The sequence below is a fragment of the Pogona vitticeps genome, chromosome 1, assembly GCF_051106095.1.
Source record: "Pogona vitticeps strain Pit_001003342236 chromosome 1, PviZW2.1, whole genome shotgun sequence".
NCBI lineage: Eukaryota > Metazoa > Chordata > Lepidosauria > Squamata > Agamidae > Pogona > Pogona vitticeps.
The window spans coordinates 247363980-247382958 of NC_135783.1; the positions used below are offsets into that span (position 1 = coordinate 247363980).

General features: G+C 40.9%; 1 long non-coding RNA gene across 1 annotated transcript; it reads left to right on the plus strand.

The window, feature by feature from the left end:
- The first annotated feature begins 8661 nt into the window (after window positions 1–8661).
- On the plus strand, window positions 8662–16553 carry LOC140702223 (uncharacterized). The gene is made up of 4 exons (XR_012081318.2): window positions 8662–8742; window positions 11339–11461; window positions 13759–13872; window positions 15302–16553. It is a non-coding gene; the product is annotated as an uncharacterized LOC140702223 (long non-coding RNA).
- Window positions 16554–18979: the final 2426 nt, after the last annotated feature.

Genomic DNA, 18979 nt, shown 5'->3' on the forward strand with positions numbered 1-18979 from the left:
GAGTTACACATGGTAAATTTTCTTAGATTATACCTCTTGCCACTCTCATGGTTCACAAACTCTGTCATTATACATGTGTATTGGCAGTAGATGCAGTGTCCACAAGGATGGTGGCCATGTGGGTGTGTTGTTTCTGCCAAGGGATCTCTGTTGTCTTTCCATGAACTCATTTCTGACTAAAACATCTCCAACATGTTGTGCCCTTTCAAAATCAGAATTCTCTCTTCTCAGCCATCTGTATCACTCAAAATACACCAGTATTTTTTTGATACTGCCTTGAACCTTGCTGGTAATGTGATCAAAAGTCAAAACACAGCTAACAGGTTCTTTCTTATACTTTTTAAAGTGGTCAGTGCATGCAGAACGAACAGCCTTGACAAAGCTGGGTTTTTTTCCTTTGGGTATATTTTTTTTGGGGGGGTAACATCTCAATTTTTTTAATCTTCTTCTCATGCTGCCCTTAACCTTTACCGGCATTATTGTCTTTTCCAGAGAAACTTGCCTTCTTATGATGTGCCCAAAGTTGGACAGCCTCGGCTTCAACATTTTTGCTTCCAGAGATAGTTCAGGCTTGATTTGCTCTGGGACCCACAGGTTCATCTTTCTGGCAGTCCAGCAAAAACAAACAAACAAACAAAACCTCTCATTTTTTTCCTTTGAGATTTCTTTACTCTTCAGCTTTCATACCTATACATGGTGATGGGGAATACAAGATTATGGGTGATATTGGTCTCCAGTGACACATCCTTACACTTGATGATCTTTTCTAATTTCTTCGCTGTTGCCCTTCCGAGTATTGGTCTTCTTCTGATTTCTTGGTTGCAGCCTCCATTTGGATTGATGGTTAAACCAAGGTCATTAACAACAGAGTTATTCGTACTTGTTCTTTGCCCTTCTCCAGCAGATGATTGAGGGCTTTCTAACCTGGGAGTCTCATCTTCCAGCACTATCTTTTGTTTCATTTTGGACTGCATCATCATAGGGTTTTCATGGTAAACAATGCTTAGCAGGGATTTGCCATTGCCACCTGCTGTCCAGTACTAACAAAAGTTAGCTTGAGTACCACCACTGTTTCCTTCTCTGCCAATGTCACCTTCAGCTATCACAGCTGCCCAGAAGTTGCCTTGAAGAGGGTGAGTGCTTCTTAGTCTGGTGTCTTAGCCATGACCATTCCACCTTGGGTGATCCTGCTAGAATGCTGGGCTTGTAATGGAGTCTAGCCTTCTGAAATGCTACACACACTCAGCCCCCTTTGCCACATTAAGGCATGCATCCAAGGAGGCAAAACATAACAAGTAGCCATCTTCAAATCATGTCTGGGAAGGACAGCAGCATTTAATCAGTCCGTTTGCTAAATAATTTTAAATCTAACCTTGAATCGTCTCTTGAGAAAGTACTTTTCATATGTGCTGCTTAACCTTTTGGTAATTTATATTCAAACAAACATGAATATCCAGCTCACAGTTCACCAGTAATGAGCACTTGATAAGGTAAATTCATCAAATACAACAGGTCTCCATCCTCCAACCCAACCACCTCTTCTTTTAAGAGTCTGAGCTTGTTTGCATTTCGAAGCCTGTGCTGGTTGGGGAGAAGGTGACTTGTTGGTGAATTCATTTAGTAATCAACTATTTAATTTTTAACAAACACTTTTAAATAAAAGTTCAAAGTAACAAAAAGTTCTCTTCTGCCCCCTGCTGTTCCAAATACAGACTGCATCTAAAGTGTGAATAAAGCTGTGCTTAAAACTACAACAATGGTACAGCCATTAATACAGATGTTTTGCTCTTCTGGTGAGAACTGGCAGTTTTCTGCCAAAGATATTTTCTTTGCTTTCTAAGGATGCTTCTAGAGATCTATTTTACATTGCAACTTCTCCACTTGATCTTTCTTAAGTCTCTTGCAGATCGTTTGTTGGAATATCCCAAAAATGCTTGGGTTTTTGGAAACATCAGATTTCCTATAGAATGGCAGACCTGTAGAGTTTCAGTGTACCCAAAGGTCATCTAGTCCAACTCCCCAGCCTTAAGAGAGAAGGGGTAGGGTGTAGGAAGGCATCACGTTAGGCATTTGAAACCCATTAAGGACCATTGGCCTAACTCAGTGATGATTTGTTAGCCTTGTTCAGCTATTAGTGGCCCTTACCAATCCTTAATCCTTTACGGTCAAAGTAATTAAATTTAGTCAATTCCAACTTACAATAACCCTTTCTGTTGTTTTCTACATATAAAACATCAAAGTAGTCTACTTTTCCCTTCTTTTGGGGCCACTTCTGGGACTGCACAGCCTGCCCAAGGCCACACAGGCTGGCTCTTCTCCCAGGAGGCATCTTGGGGAATCAAACTCACAACCTCCAGCTTTGCAGCCAGCTTTGCAGCTCACACAGATATCCAGACAGCTCATTGGGCTTAAATCAAATGTGTATTTTATTAGTCCAACTATTATACATCCCCAGCTAAAGGGCACATCAAACCTTCTGACTGGGCTCTTGTAATCAGACCAGCAATACACACAGTATACAGAATGCAGTAGGCTCTGCCAATGTTGTCTTCTTCCTCTCAAGCATAACTCTCAGAGCAAAGGAAAACAAATATTCCCACCCTCCCTGAAATGGAGAGGTAACTGCTTATATGGAGCTGCCTGATTCCAGCAACAGGAAAAGTGAATGGGTTCCCCCAACATCAGGGGCACAGAGGGAGTGGTCACCAGTTGTACACCTCTGGGAGTGAAAATGCAGTACACCTGGATGTGAGAAAAGCCTTCAGAATAGCATCTGGAACCTCAATGAACTTGCAGCAAGACTAGGGTGGGGTAAAGTTCCCCTTGACCTTTAGTCTAGTCGTGTCTGACTCTAGGGTGCGGTGCTCATCTCCATCTCCAAGCCATAGAGCCAGCGTTCATCTGTAGACAGTTTCCATGGTTACATGACCAGCATGACTAGACACAGAACACCATTACCTTCCCACCATGGTGGTCCCTATTTATTTACTTGCATTTACATGCTTTCAAACTGCTAGGGTGGCAGGAGCTGGGACAAGCGACGGGGGCTCACTCCGTCGCATGGATTCAATCTTACGACTGCTGGTCTTCTGACCTTGCAGCACACAGGCTTCTGCGGTTTAACCTGCAGCACCACCCCATCCCGCTGGGGTGGGGTGGAAGACTGCTAATTGTATAGATCAGATCCAAAGTCCAATAACAATAAAAGTTGCTTTTTGAAAGCATTAAACAAACTTCCTGGTTGATGGGAGGGAACGCTTGGCTTCTGGAAGGCAAGGAGGAGGAAGAGTCAGGAGAACCAACTCTCAGTAACCTTGGTAATAATTATTATTTGATTCCTAATGGGTCTTTTTAAGGGGCTCAGTCATCCCCCTGGTGGTAAGGAGGAAGAGAGGGAAGGCTAGCTGTCCCTGCCCACCTGTCCCAACCTACAGGCTAGCAAATTGTGTCTTTTTCCTAGAGAAGTACTCCAGTAGCTGTTCTACACGGGAGAAGTACTGGGGACATGAAGGAAGAGGGCCATATTTATCATTAGGGTTAAGGGATATTAGTCAGCAACTTGCCCAGGTGATTCTCTGTACAGACTTATTGCATGTACTGTACTGTATTTAGACCTATCACTGAAACTTTCCTAGTATTCATACTCATCTAGTATGGCAGGGTTTTCTTGTTTGTTTCTTGTTTTGTCTTCAAACCGGAATCTCAATCTTACTGCATGGGAGAATGCTGAGCCCTTATTTGGGAAATGAGGTGCGATAGAGGAAGGAACATGTGCAAAATTGTGCCTTTGTTCTAAAAAGTGTTTTCTGGATGCAGAACATATTTAGAGGGACGTTTAGGTGTGATGATGCCAAGATAAATAAACATAGACAAGACGCTTGTGCCATATTGGAATCACAAGCATCTCAAAATGGACAGGGCCTGTCCGTGTGACAAAGAGAGATAACATTCAACACAGTAGTAGTTCAGAGCACTATGAGACACAGGAATAAATTCCATTCTCACACATCACTCAGGACAATAAAGTTGCTCTAATACAGCAGGGACAGAGTCTTGCAGATTTCTTTAACAAAAGTATAATACTATTATGTTTCGTGGCCCACAATCTACTTTTTAATGTGCATGGAATATCTTAGAGATGTAGATACATATACACAGCATACATGGTTTGTGTAGGATGTTGAGCATGAGATCAGTCTGAAATTAAAGTGGCAAATACATTATTAGCACTGGACATTAACAAAGCTGGTGGTGATTCCACAAATATCCAAGCAACAAGACTGTTAATATATGCATTGTGTGGAGCAACTATGATCTGATAACAACATCAGCTCAGCAGTTTAACACTGCAGTTGGCTTTGAAGATAATATCAATATTGCTTCTTGTTCTTTCTGGCTAAGATCAAGTATGTAATATCAATCAAGAATTTGTTTCAAAGGGTGAATGTGTTTTGTTTTGTAATATTTAAATCATAGAGAGTCCAGGTGCTCCTTGGAGACTTACCTACACGAGCAATACACGAAACTGTTGTGATAACCAGGCTGCTAATATCAATAGCTGCTATTTATTTACAGTATTGGGTGGGTTTTTTCCCCATTCATTTCATTTCAGTACTGTTGTTCTCCTGGGGAAGCGACCCAAACCAGCTCACAAATGGTTAAAAAGAATCTGGTGAAAGAAATTAATATGAATTTCTCAAATTAGGCACATTTGTTGTTGTATGTTCCTAATAATATGTTTCAGCCATGGCATTGTTTATACAGTAACCACTGAATGTGGGAAAGGCAGTATAGTGTGGTTAAAATAGCCAGACATGGAAAAGGGAGACCTACATTTGAATCTCTGCTTAACCACAAAGCTTTACTCGGTATCCTTGGACCAGTCAGTACATCTCAGTCAAAACTACCATACAGATTTTGTTTGGAACAAAATATGAAAAACAGAACCTTGTAAAGCATGTATTTCCTGGTGCAATAAGGAAATAATTAGATTTCTTCATACACGAGCTTCCACTGATAATCTCACAAAAGGGCTGCTGTTTTTTTTTTACCATCAGTTTTTATTGATAACTCTAGCCACAAAAGAGAGTGATTTAGGAATCTCCCACAAGTGACACGGTGTCATCCCATTTTCAGGGGAAAGTGAGGGCGAACTGCAGAAATGAAGATGCCGTTTCCTTCAGATATACAGAATATATTATTAGAACTGGAAAGAGTCCTTTCTTTCTTTGCTGCAGTGGACTTTTCGTGCGTGCACACACATGCAAAGAAATACAAGTGCTTATCCAATCTAGCACTTCGTTCCTAAACCCTAACCCTCATTAGCTGACTACAGCTTCTTTGATCTTTGCGTCCACCTTCCTGGCTTCTTTGCTTTCCATGCATTATTTGGTGGCAATTTTGTAAAAAAAAAAAAAAAAAAAAAAAAAAAAAAAAAAAAAAGTTTTCCGTCATTTGTGAACCAACTAGGCATTCCTGTGACTACCATGTCTAACCATATCAGTCTTTGGTCTTTGTGATTCTGTGAAACTGTGGGTAGCTTGACTGATCCCACTAATCACAAAGGAAGGCTTGCTTTTCACTGAATAATTGGCCTGAACAGTGAATGCGTGTTTTTCCCCTTATACCTCTGGTTCTTATAAGAGCTAGAGACTTTTTTTAAAAAAGTTAAAGTTTAGAATCCAGTTAAGGTGATGGGTTAAACAGGCACTGGGGGGCTTCTCTTAAAATTCAACTGAAACCTGGCCAACCAGCTAACATTAAAATGTACACCCTGTATTAGGGGAACCAGGCCATTTGTTGTTCTTCCCCTCAGAACAGAAGGCTCAAAGGTACATGCCCCAAATGGTTAAGATGTCTCCAAACCATTAGAAAATCTCCACCAAGTAATCAGAAATGTTGACCACCACTACCACCGCCATATTAAGGAAATCTACCTTGTTGATGAGTTATGCAGTGCCTGCACTCAGTCAAATGTAACACTTACTACATGGTGCTGCTTATAAAGATGGTTCAGGAACTTCAGCTGGTTACAGAATGTCACCACCTGAGTGCTTGTGGAAGCCCAAATAGTTGGAGCATATTACTGTATAATTTTACATTGGTTACCCATGTGTTCCTGGGCCCAGTTTAAAGCAGTGATATGGACCTTTGGAGCCTGAAAGAGTTCAGGCTACCTTATCTGAAGGACCACAATTTTCCAGCCCCTCAAAACAGCCTTTTTATAGGCCTGCAATGAATATAAATTAGGTTGCTGTGGATTTTTCGGGCTCTTTGACCGTGTTCTGAAGGTTGTTCTTCCTAACGTTTTGCCAGTCTCTGTGGCCGGCATCTTCAGAGGACAGCAGAGGACAGAGCACAGAGAAGAAGATGCCGGCCACAGAGACTGGCGAAACATTAAGAAGAACAACCTTCGAAACGCGGTCAAAGAGCCCGAAAAACCCACAACAACCATTAGATCCCGGCCGTGAAAGCCTTCGCAAATACAATATAAATTAGATTGGTAGGTACAGAAGCACAGCCTTCTCAGCAAACATCCCATATTTATGGAATTGCATCCCAAGAGATGTACATATGGTGTTGTTAGTTCTGGCTTGAAAACAGTTTACAAACAACATTTGTTACAGTCTGCGTTTAGTGGGCTAAATTTTTGGTCATGAGATCATTTGTATAGCTGATGGGTTTTAAATTACTTCTAAAATGTTCACAGCCTTACAATTTTTGTCGGGTTTTTTACCATAAATAAAGATTTATGTTTTGTTTGCATTTGTACGCCACTTCAAAAGAGGCTAGTCTTGAATCACAACGTAGAAAATGAGGGGGGGGGGAGTAGACAGCCCCCTAAAACATGACACCTGGATATTGTTAGAGCCCTGATACTGCATTATAAAACCATCTTTGGTCATTGTACGTACATTGCTTGAGAGACCCCATAACAAATTTGGAACAAGCAAGAACAATTCACATTTTCCTTTCATGGCTTTTTCATTTATTTTGTCTGTGTGTTCTTGTCATATTCTGTTTTACAGAGGCTGTATGAACAATCCAGCATTTGTGACTGTCCCTCCCTCTTCAGTGATGGCCAACCAGGCCAATCAGATTATGTTCCCTGAATTCCTCAACCAAACTCCAACAATTATACCATATGGTGATCATAGACTGTTTACAATCTGTCCAGGAAACCAGCTTCTTGAAAGGACCAGGCCAGCTGGGAACAGCTATCCTGGAGGACAGAGAGTCAGCATTCTGCGAGGAGAACCCAAGGTGCTTGGAGTAAGTAAGAGATCTGATCTCTGTGGACAGGGCCAGAATAACTGAGACTATGTACAGTAGACCATAGGAGGTCTGGAAATAAGAAATAGGTCAAGCTGACTCCCAGTCAAAGCAAGGTGTATACATAAAATGAGTAAAATAAATTGTGTGTGTCTGTGTGTGCACGCACTAGTTCCTGATTTATCTACATACCTTCTGACTATCAAAATTCAGGTTGCAAAAATAATGAGTTCAGTAAAACTGCTAGTTACATTAAAGATGATGCTGTTTTTAAAAAGTACAGTTTGATGCTGTAAACAATCTGACAATCATCATCATCTTAGAACTGCAGAACTGGAAAGGACCCTATGGCTTCAAGTCCAGCTCCTGTCATGGAGGCATAGTGGGGGACTGAAGCCCCAACCTCTGGCCCCACCTGAGCCACTGAGCTGTCCAGCAGTTCACAAAGGAGAGTTAGGCAGTCGTGTGTTCTCATTCTGCAGCTTGGAATTTACAGGAGGCAGGAAATTCTTGGTGTTCCCACTCCTTGCCAGAGACACATTGCATTACTCATCGCCACATTCTTCCCAGAAATTCATTTTTTCTTACCGTTCTGTTCTGTTCTGTTATAGGCTATACAGATTCTCATTGGCTTGATTCACTTGGGTTTTGGGAGCATCTTGACCTTTTTCTCAAGGACAAAAACATTCATCGTTGTCTCAGGATATGTCTACTGGGGTGGATTCTTTGTAAGTTGCACCACACTGAGGCGTTGACACCACCATATAAGATGACTTCTTTAATTTTCACCTGCCATTCGATAGAATGCTCAGATGCTACTTTGAGAAATGGTTGATCAGCCGTGTAGGATCTCCAGGCTTAGACAGAGCCAGCCCAAAACATTTTGCTATCTGAGCTGAAGGAGATGGAACTCCCCTCCCATGTACAAAATGTGACTGCTTTGGTGATTCAGCCTTTCTTCTTCAATATTGGTAATGGAACATCACCGTACACTGCATCTGAAAGCTACCAGCTAGAGTATTGGGTGCAAAACAGGTCACACAGTACCCAGCCATCTCCTCTAATACTTTTCTGCCACCTCCCAGCATCTCGACCCAAGAGACCGCTTCAGTTTGTCCAAGGCCCATGTTCTTAATCTGGATCTCCTCTTATTCTCTGGAGATGTAGGCTTATGTATCAAACTATTTACACAAATGGCCAGCGCACCATATCGGGGGGGGGGGGGGTGGAGAGACATTCAGAAGAAGCACAGTGAATTTGATCCTGCCCAAATAATCTTGATCCACTGTGCTTTTGTGTTGTAACTGTTGTAGAAGCATATCATTGAGTGCTCTCTTCTCATTGCATAAATCTTTCTCCTTTTGAACTAGAGTTGGAATACTAACATTCTTTTTTTTTCCTTGTGTGACACAGTACATCATTTCTGGCTATCTTACAGTGACTGCTGAGCAAAGTCAACGATTCAATTTGGTGAGTGTGACTTTTCCTCATGTATAGTACAGTACTCATATCTGGCTTCTTAGGTGAGCTCACCTAAGAAACATAGGTGAGCTCAGAGCTCTTTAAAAAAAATATCATCTCTATAGGGCTGGCTTGAGGGTGCCATTCAAGAGATGCCCCAACTTGCATCTGAATTTATTGTCATTTCTGTCTTTGTTTTTGCACAATACAGTGTTGCAAGTTCTATACCTGGTGCATTATAGGTCAAAAGGGCTCTTGGCTATGTTGCATCTGTAGCAGCACACGGATAGTCAGCACATCACAATTCAGGAAAATTCAAACAGTGAAACAGTGTTAGAAGAATCATGCTGCTTCTTAGTAAACTAAAATCATGACTTGTTTTATAATCAACAAGGAATGGGCTTGAGAAAGGGAGTTTTCTCTGTAAAATCCATCACTTGCTTATAGTGGTGATGATCTCTAAACTTTAACCTCATGGCTAAGCTTAGGCTTTATTTTAAAAAGAAAAAAACATAGGCACAGGATCAGCAAAGCCTGCAGAACCTTATGCAATCATCAGATAAGAGGAATTTATTTTGGCTAAGGTGTGGAGGCATGTTTTATTTATCTATTTATCCGTTATTAACTAAAACGTATTTCTTAACAATCTTTCTGCTGATCAGAGGCTCCAGGTAATATGCAGTAAAATATTTAAAATATCAACAAAACAGTTTTAGAAGCCAATTACAAACCAATTTTAAAAACCAAAGGTGAAATAATTTCATTTTGGACTGCTTGCCAGAAGCTCAGTGATGATGGTGTCAACCTGACCTTGAGGTCATGCTGTTCCACAGTCAAGGTGTTGCTGCAGAGAAACACCTGTCTCATGTACTCACCAGTCTCTGCTCAAATTCTTACCTCCCAGGCAGGCTCGTAAAAGGTGTGTTGTGTGGGGCAGTTTTTCAGACATCCTAGCTCCATGCTCCTTTATGACTAAAGTCACATCCACAGGAAGTGTGTGGCTCAGACTAAGGTGATTTGGAAAAGTGGTTCCTTATTCCCATAGAACCAGAAGTTCCAAACTTCTGTTCCTAATTTTAATTTTTTCCCTGAATGTAGTCCAGATCTTTCAATTTGAATTCCCACACCACAAGACATCCCTTCTCTTCCTCCTCCAGCCTCTTCACCTACTTCCTCTTATGCCTCCCCCATTCTCTTTGCTGTCTCCATTCCTTGACTCTTACCCTCCCACAGTGGACGGTAGAGGTAAGACACTCACACAGATGACATCAAATATAATGTCAAGGGAGGCTGAATTATTTACAACCCATAGAAACCAGGCTTCTTGGGGACAAAGAAACAGATGGGATTGACACATCTGGAAAGAACCAGGCTGCAATAGTAGACAAGACAAGGAAAATAATCCTATAGTAGTATAATTCTGAAAGTGGAAAAAAAATTAAGTCTTCAGTAATATCATGTAAATTGATTAAATGGATAAAACACCTGGTAAAGAGGTGTTCCATCACCCTAATCAATGGGTGATGGAACACCTCTTTACCAGGAACAAATAGTATATGTGAATGAGTCTTAAATAGGATTATTAGATATACAGTATTAGAGACAGGGCTGACAGCTTCTTTGTCTTTCTGCTTCATTTTATTTGATGTCCACACAAATTGCTTTGAAAATTTGAGAACAAAATCCATCTATTAGATGAACTTTTTCTGATGTAATCCACAGCTGTTTTGTTTTCTTCCTTCTAACAAAAGGAAGTGCAAGGCTGCTAGAAATCCACTTCCTATAAATTCACACACAGAGGGCACCAGTCTCATGAAGGGGTCCTGCACAGTCTTTTTTAATTATTTAATTATTTATTCATTTGTGTATTTATTTATTTATTTATATTTCTAAAGAATGAAAAGATAATCCACCATATTACAAATAATAGATACAAAGCTATTCCCCACAATTCTCCAAATCACATTTGTACCATTCCCCATCACCTTTTAAAGAAATATTGACCAACAATCTAAATTTTTTTTCAAGCCAGATGTCTCAAAGTCTATTTTGTCGGCATATTTTAATAATGGCTTCCAATTTTCAGTGAATTTACTGTGGCTTATTTCTCCTCTATGTAATCTAACTTTATTATTCATTTTTTTCCATCAGCATTGTATACCATATTTTACTCATGAATGCTTGCAATGAGAGATCTTGGGCTATTTTCCAATTTTTAGCGATTTCAGATCTTGCAGTGCCTATAAGATTTGCAACTAATTCTTTATATTCTAGCTTCTCATTTCCCCCTGTGAATCATGAAATTAACAATAATTTTTCCTTAATATCTATTTTTTGATTAGTCAATGTCTCTGTCCATCTAATTACCTCATGCCAAAATGCTTCTATTTTGGGGCAAGAGATCCACATATGTTCCAGAGTTCCTTTTTGTCCACAGTTCCTCCAACATTTATCAGATATATCTTTATTAATTCTATGTAGCTTTGTAGGGTATAGACGCCACCAATGCACTACCTTCAGCACCATTACTTCCACACTTGCTGATATACTCTGCACAGTCCTAATAACATGTCTCTTCTGTAAACTCTTTCCTTGTTTCTTGCAGGTGAAAGGTGGTCTAGCCATGAACATCATGAGCACTTTGGCTGCAGCTACTGGCACAGTTCTTTTCCTCATGGATGAAAATATTTTGTTTAATTATTTTCTTTCCCCTAATGTGTTGGAGAGGGTAAGTCCACATTAATAATAATCATGTGCCATCATGTAAATTCTGACTGATGGTGACTCCAGGGCTTTCCAAGTAGAGAATAATCAGAATTAGCTTCCCATTCCCTTCTTCTGGGGGCAATCTGGGATGGTATAGCTTGCCCAGGGCCACATAGGCTGGCTCAACTCATAGGAGGCACATAGGAGGGGAATTGAACTCCACAACCAGATACCTAACTCACTGAGCTAACCAGCCAACTAAGTAAATGTTAGGTGGTTTGAATTCTTTTACCCAGCAAATGAGATGTTGGGCTTATTAATTTGAATATAGCAAACTGGACCAGCTGCCAAAAGTTGAATATTTTATTTTACTCTTTATACCTGCTCTTTTATTTATTTTGTTCTCATTGTTGACATAACATATTGTTTCATTCCAAACTGTGATGTGAAACTGCCGCTGGGAAGGAGAAAAGGCCAATGTGAGGTCTTATCACAGGAGCCATAATCAGTTAAAGCTTTATTTAATAAAGCTTTTAAATTGTGGACCTGGAAGGGACCCAAAGAATCGTTGAGCCCAACCCCTACCTGTCAGGGATGCTCTGGCTGACTTCCTGCTTCATAGGGGGTTGGACTCCATGATTCCTGGGGTCCTTTCTAGATCTACAATGCTCTGATTCTATGACCAAAATCCTACTGAGCAACTTTACACCATGCAATGAGGATGACATCATCAGTTGCAACCATGCCGTGGTTCCAGGCAATAAAAATCTTCCTAGAGTCTCCCCATGTTTGGGGGATTCCTAGGGATCCTGTTCCTCCTAGGGCATTATTTAAACCCCATGGAACAGGAAGGGGGGGGGGAACTTTAAAGCCAAAAAATTACCACTACTGGTTCTCATCCCACTGGTAAAAAAAGACGTTGCGGGGGGGGGGAATGTAAAAGCAGAGAAATAAAACTTTGGCTAGCGACTGGTATGGAGGGAAGAATTCCATTAAAATATCTAATGGGTCTGAATGAAGCTTTTAGGGAGAAAGGCTTATTGAAAGTCTAGGGGATGAGATGTTATGGGGGAAACTGGGGGAAACCCATAATGCTCCTACAATATGTACACCTTCTGAAAGAGCATGCAGGGTTTTAGAGGCTAGGACAGGCTTCAGCAAATTGCACTGAAGGAACAGAGAGAAAGGAAGAGAGAGAGTTGAGTGTGTTTATAGTGGTGCTCTAGTTTAGTGGCAGAAGTGGGATAGAAATTGGCCCCTCTGGGACACCTACTTTTATTCTATTTTTTCCTATTTGGTTGCATGGAATTTCTTTGTCTTTTAATTAATTGATTGCCTATATTTGCTTTTGCTCTGCTGTTGTTTCACTAATGTGGAGAAGGAAGCCTTCTTAACTTAATTAACAGTCTTGTATTTTGTATTTTCTCCTGAAGGTGTATGGTATGGGTGTTGTTGAAAAATATCTCACTGGTGCTAGCAGATGTTTTTAGAAGCCTCATTGCAGAAGAGGAGCATGGGTGCCAGGGTGAGAAGGGCTAACCTTCTTTTCCTGAGTGCTTTGCTAATTCACCCATCACAATCAACTAGGGACATCGTTAATATCCTCATTGCAATGAAAGAGGAATGGTGTGTGGGTGAGAATGCAAGATAGGGATTTGGACAATCATGCTGGAAGCTGCATGCCAACATGGAATTGATACATCCATTTTAAGACATGGCCCCAGTGTTATCAGATTGTTTGTGTCTCTGTGTTGTATTTATGAGAATCATGAAAGCCAAAATATAATTTTTCACAGGGGGCCTTACAGAGAGACCAGCTTGGCCTCAACAAAAAGGTGGTCCTTTTGTGTTAGAGCTCTGTTTAGAAGCAGAAATGTTCTTCCATAAGAGGAGGTGTTCTTTTGAAGGCAACTTTAAAATATGATTATTTTTGTAATTTGTCTTTGAGCGCTGAACTGCTGCTGTTTCTGACATTCAGTGTCTATGCAAACTTCTTAAAGAAATTTATTAGCTAATTTTAAAGTTTGAAAATACATTTTATATGCTTCTTTGAAATTTAGTGAAAGTGGTATATAATATTTTTTTTAAAACAATGTTTTATAAACCTTCAAGCATCTATTATGGTTTAACCAGGCAGAATATTTATCAGTTCATTTTAAAAGAGCTGTCATGGTTCTAATGGAGGAGTGTCACTACCAAATAACAAACACAAGTTGTTTCACCTTGTTATCTTTGATGAATTATTTCTTTCAGTGCTTTTGACTTTTTGTAATTCTATAATCTCCATGTGATTTGATGGCATGGCCTTATGTTTGGTAGAAATTAGTCCAAGGGCTTTCGAATGTGCTGTTGATCTTTACTCTTCTGGAGTTCTTCACTGGACTTGCCTCCTCAAGTTTTGAATATGAAGCATTACACCACCAAGGTGATGAAGTAAGTGTCTCCATACAATTCATTTCAATTTGGTTTCATTCTAAGTAAGAAGAGCAAGACTGGTTTCACCGTGATAAAATGCATAAAAGGCCCAGAAGAGAAGATCCAGTATATATAAAAAAGTGCTATCATAACTTGCTACTTTTATGAGTAACAGAGAGTAACAATGTTACTTTTTAACAAAACAATCCACTTAGGAGCAATGAGCACTGCCATCACTTGTTGAAGATACTCAGTCATCCAGGTGAGGTTATCTGGAATCTGAGTTATGGCAACTGGACTTCTTTCTTATTAAGTTGAAACGTTTCACTACTCATCCAAGTAGCTTCTTCAGTCTGAAGAGGGATCTCCTACCAACTCTTCCCCAGACTGAAGAAACAACTTGGATAAGTAGCGAAATGTTTCAACTTAATAAGAAAGAAGTCCAGTTGTCATGACTCGACTTCCAGATATAGTGCCATCACTGTGTGATTGCTATCACTAATCTTTGATCATGTAAAGGGGTCTAGAGTTCTGTTCCATTTTTGAAGTTACATTGCTCATTGTGTTATTGTTTTAGTTCTTGTTACATTCAATTATTTAAGGTAGACAGAGTGTTCATGTTTTATTCTTAATGTGGAAAGAAGGGTTCAACAGCCCCAACAGCCTGTCTTCCCTTAGTAAAGGTAAAGATTCCCCTTGACATTTTTAGTCAGTCGTGTTCGACTCCAGGGGGCAGTGCTCATCCCTGTTTCCAAGCCGTAGAGCCAGCGTTTGTCCGGAGACAGTTTCCGTTGTCACGTGGCCAGCGTGGCTATACACGGAATGCTGTTACCTTCCCACCGTGGTGGTACCTATTTATCTACTTGCATTTACATGCTTTCAAACTGCTAGGTTGGCGAGGAGCTGGGACAAAGCGACAGGAGCTCACTCTGTCGCATGGATTTGATCTTATGACTGCAGCACACAAAGGCTTCTGTGGTTTAGCCAGCAGCGCCGCCACGTCCCTTTCTGTCTTCCCTTATAAGTAGATAATCCAGGAAGAAGTAACTACTCACACTTCCTTGAGTGCCTAGAGCATTTCATCCCTACAGGGCAATGTTGACACTTCGGGAAGTGGTGTGTGGTGCAATCCTAGACTCTGCAGCTCCTGGGGGAAGGGGAGGCATAGTGTATCATGCTGCTCAGAGATTTCAAAAGAAAAACAGACCATCCACACAGTCTAAGGTAATGAGCAACTCAGCAATAATGCAATGAGTTACTTGAAGTCCAAGTAATGATGATAATAAAGTTGTTGTTTTTTTAGTTGGCAACAAGTAGAGACACAACATACTTTTGAAAAATAGTGTTCCGGCTCCAGAGAAAATGAAGTCAATGGAAGCATTTGGAATTGCATAAATTATTGTGGCAGCAGTGGCTGAACTGTTATCTGTTATAATATATTTTCCAGGCACCCCTTTTTGTACCAGAAGGTGCTGTAATACGCCAAGGAACTCTTTTACCAGTAGATCCTCCTCCAGCTTATGAAGAACATGCCAATGTAACCTTTGAGAATTTAGGCTGTGTAAATCAGACTCAATAAGAAATCCAAGAACAGATGCTTAAGAAAAAATCATAACAAAATAAGTTCATCCAGGATGTGAAGTCAGCACTTTGAAGACATCTCATTCCTTCTCTGTGGTATCATTATGTGTGTTTGCTCCCCTGGAGGAAGCCTTGCAATTCTGAGAGCAGAGTACACTTTGTTACCAGTTGATGTCCCTTTATGGAGTTCTGAATGTTAAAACATAAGTATGAGATAAGGGTTCATAATGGTCTTCAGTGCTGTTTTGTTACACATTCATTGGTGTTCAATTTTCCTTTATTTGTTGCCGGTCACAGTGATCCCAGGTTGTGCCAGATGCCCGTAGATTACATGGCGGTTTTGCTGATCAGCCCAGATAGCAGATCTGTGTAGACTCAACATAGGCAATCCAACCCCAGGAGTGTTGCACAGAACCAATACATTCCTTGATATCTTCCCCTCCACTGCCTGTTTAACCTAGAGAACAAATTAATCTATGGAAATTGTCTTGATACAGGCACATAACATTGGGGGTGGAAGATCAAGAGTGAACCCCACTTCTCCTTTTCTCATGGATGCCTCTTCATTTGCATAACACAAGAAAGGAGCTAATGGGAGCACAGAGTAAACCTTCTGGTAGATCTCCTGGGAAGTTTCCACAATCATGCAGGGTTTCAGCTATCATTTCCCATTTTTGTCTCTTTTCTACTCGTTGTTTGTTCTGATATCTAGGAAATCTTATGCCAAGTTTCTCATGGGTTGTAATACTCTGAAGAAAATCATTCTGACAGTTACCATGCATTGACTGGTTTCGCTGTTAGGATAAAGAACTGTTGACTTGAAAGCTTTTAGTGCCTCAGGATTACTTTTTTTTTTTCACTATGAAAGCATAGGCAGAAGTCATGAAAAAGCATCTTTCTTCCCATGACGAAGAGATATGAGCTACTAATAGCATACTTTGGTTATTCTGTCACAGTTTTGCATTGTAAGTCTGTATATATGTGTGTATTTTATTTTTACGCCAACTTTCTTCCAAGAAATGGAACTCAGGGCTTCTAACAATAAATGGAACTTATTGTTGTTGGTTTTTTTTTAAAAAAAGAACTACTACAATCCTGGTTGTTGCTGTCACCCATGTCTGTACAGATAGTGATTAATCCAGGAGCATCTTAAAGCTGGGCACCTAGTCTTTCTAGAGCAACACAGTTCTATTCAGGACTGATTATACACCAGTATCAAAACCAGCTGACTTCCCAACTCATAGAATCACCAACTTGCCAAGACTGGGTTTTGGTTTGTACTCCCTGATCTATCCCGGAACTAAATCCAGACACTTGTTCAGTAATTCCACCACTTCCCTCACATTCGCTGCTAGAAAATGGTTGGAGGAAAAAAAGAATGAGAGGAGGGAGAGAAAAGGGGGGGGGGAAGCAAGCCAATCAATACTCAGAGCAGACTAGACCATGGGACAAATCCCTATCTGATCACTCCCAAAGTCTGCATTCTTACGTACATTTGCCTGGAAGATTATCCCTGGAAGGAAACCACACCAGGGTCCGCAGTGGATAAAATGTCACATTTAGGATTTATGACACTTAGCTTCAAATTTCTGCTCAGCCATGGAAACTCCCTGTGAGGTAGCAGTGTTGAGTGTGCCACGCATCTTTAAAGCCCCTGTGGAAGCAACATGGAACCATTTCATGTTATGGGCAAGGCATGTAGTCAGGTGGAATGAGGAAGTAATGCATGGTAAAGAAAAGAGGAAATAAAGTACAGCAAAGATAAACAGAAAAGAGCGTCTGACTTGATATTCAAATGTCAAGGAAGTCCACTTTTCCCTTAAATTGTATGGGTGTTCAGACCATCTTTTGCTTATACATAGATTTTGCCCAATCAATCAATCAATCAATCGATCGATCGATCGATCGAGCGATCGAGCGATAGATAGATATTCCAATAAATACTGTGCCCCTGGTCACCCAGAACTCAGCGAGTTCAACACTGAAGCTGTCAAAGTGATCTGCTTGCCCCCAAACCCAACATCTTTCATTCAGTCTCTAGATCATAAGGACTTTTACAACTCATTACACAGTACAGTACTGTATGGAAAGGATTGTCAATGCTATGGAATAGAACCCCCACAGAGAGATCATCTCTCTCTCTCTCTCTCTCTCTCTCTCTCTCTCTCTCCCTCCCTCTCTCTCCCTCTCTCTCTCTCTGTGTGTGTGTGTGTGTGTCTGTCTGTCTGTCTCTGTCTCTTTGTGTGTGTGTGTGTGTGTGTGTGTGTGTGTGCGCGCGCACACACACACGCTGGGTTTTTTTGTGCATGAAACAACTTTTTATTTGTGGTTGTGTTTTTGGGTCCATAAGACTTATATATGGATTTTATATGGATTTTGAACTACACAAAGGTTCAGCACCCTTAACCCCAGCATTGTTGAAAGGAGACGTGTAATTATTTTTCACTCAACCTGTAACTGTTTTCTCAGTGTTGTAAAAAGATACTGTTGTAACTGCTGGGTGGGACAAATGAAAAGAGTATAGTGTAAAAAATTCTGCAGTTCTAAGATTATAAAATAATCCAGCACTGCTGGATTTTGCAAGATACTGTACACATAAACGTTCACATAATACACACATAGCATGAATGCAATCCCTTCTCTCCTGTAATTCATCAGGGTTGCATTTAATTATTTATTTATTTGTTGGTTGGTTGGTTGGTACAACCTGCAAGCTCTTCGAGCCGCTCGTAGCCAAGTCCAACAGGCTGCCAGGAGATGCTCCAATGACTATTGGCTTCAGCTTTGCTCTCAGATACAGATAGCAGCGGACACAGGTAACATCAAAGGAATGTATGATGGTATCAAGCAGGCCTTAGGTCCATTACAGAAGAAATCTGCTCCCTTAAAGTCTACTACAGGTGTGATCATCCAGGACCGAGCACAGCAGATGGAACGCTGGGTGCAGCACTACTCCGAGCTATATTCCAGAAAGAATGTAGTAACCGAAGAAGCATTAAATAACATTGAGTGCCTGCCTGTCTTGGAAGAGCTGGACAGCGAACCAACCCTAGCAGAAATAAATGCGGCCTTGGATTCCCTCACCTCTGGCAAGGCACCTGGAAGGGACAACATCCCTGTTGAAGTGCTGAAATGCGGTAAGGAGATCATCATCACCGAACTGTATGAAATCTTTTGTCTCTGCTGGAGGGAAGGTGGAGTACCACAGGACATGAAGGACGCAAACATTGTCACGTTGTACAAGAACAAAGGTGACAGGGGTGACTGCAATAACTACCGTGGTATCTCTCTTCTTAGCGTTGTAGGGAAGCTGCTTGCCCGTGTTGTGCTGAAGAGGCTCCAGGTGCTTGCAGACAGAGTCTATCCGGAATCACAGTGTGGATTTCGAGCAAATAGATCCACCACTGACATGGTATTCTCCCTCCGACAGTTGCAGGAGAAATGCAGGGAACAACAACAGCCACTCTTAGTGGCCTTCATAGACCTTACAAAAGCATTTGACTTGGTTAGCAGGGATGGCCTTTTCAAAATACTTCCCAAGATT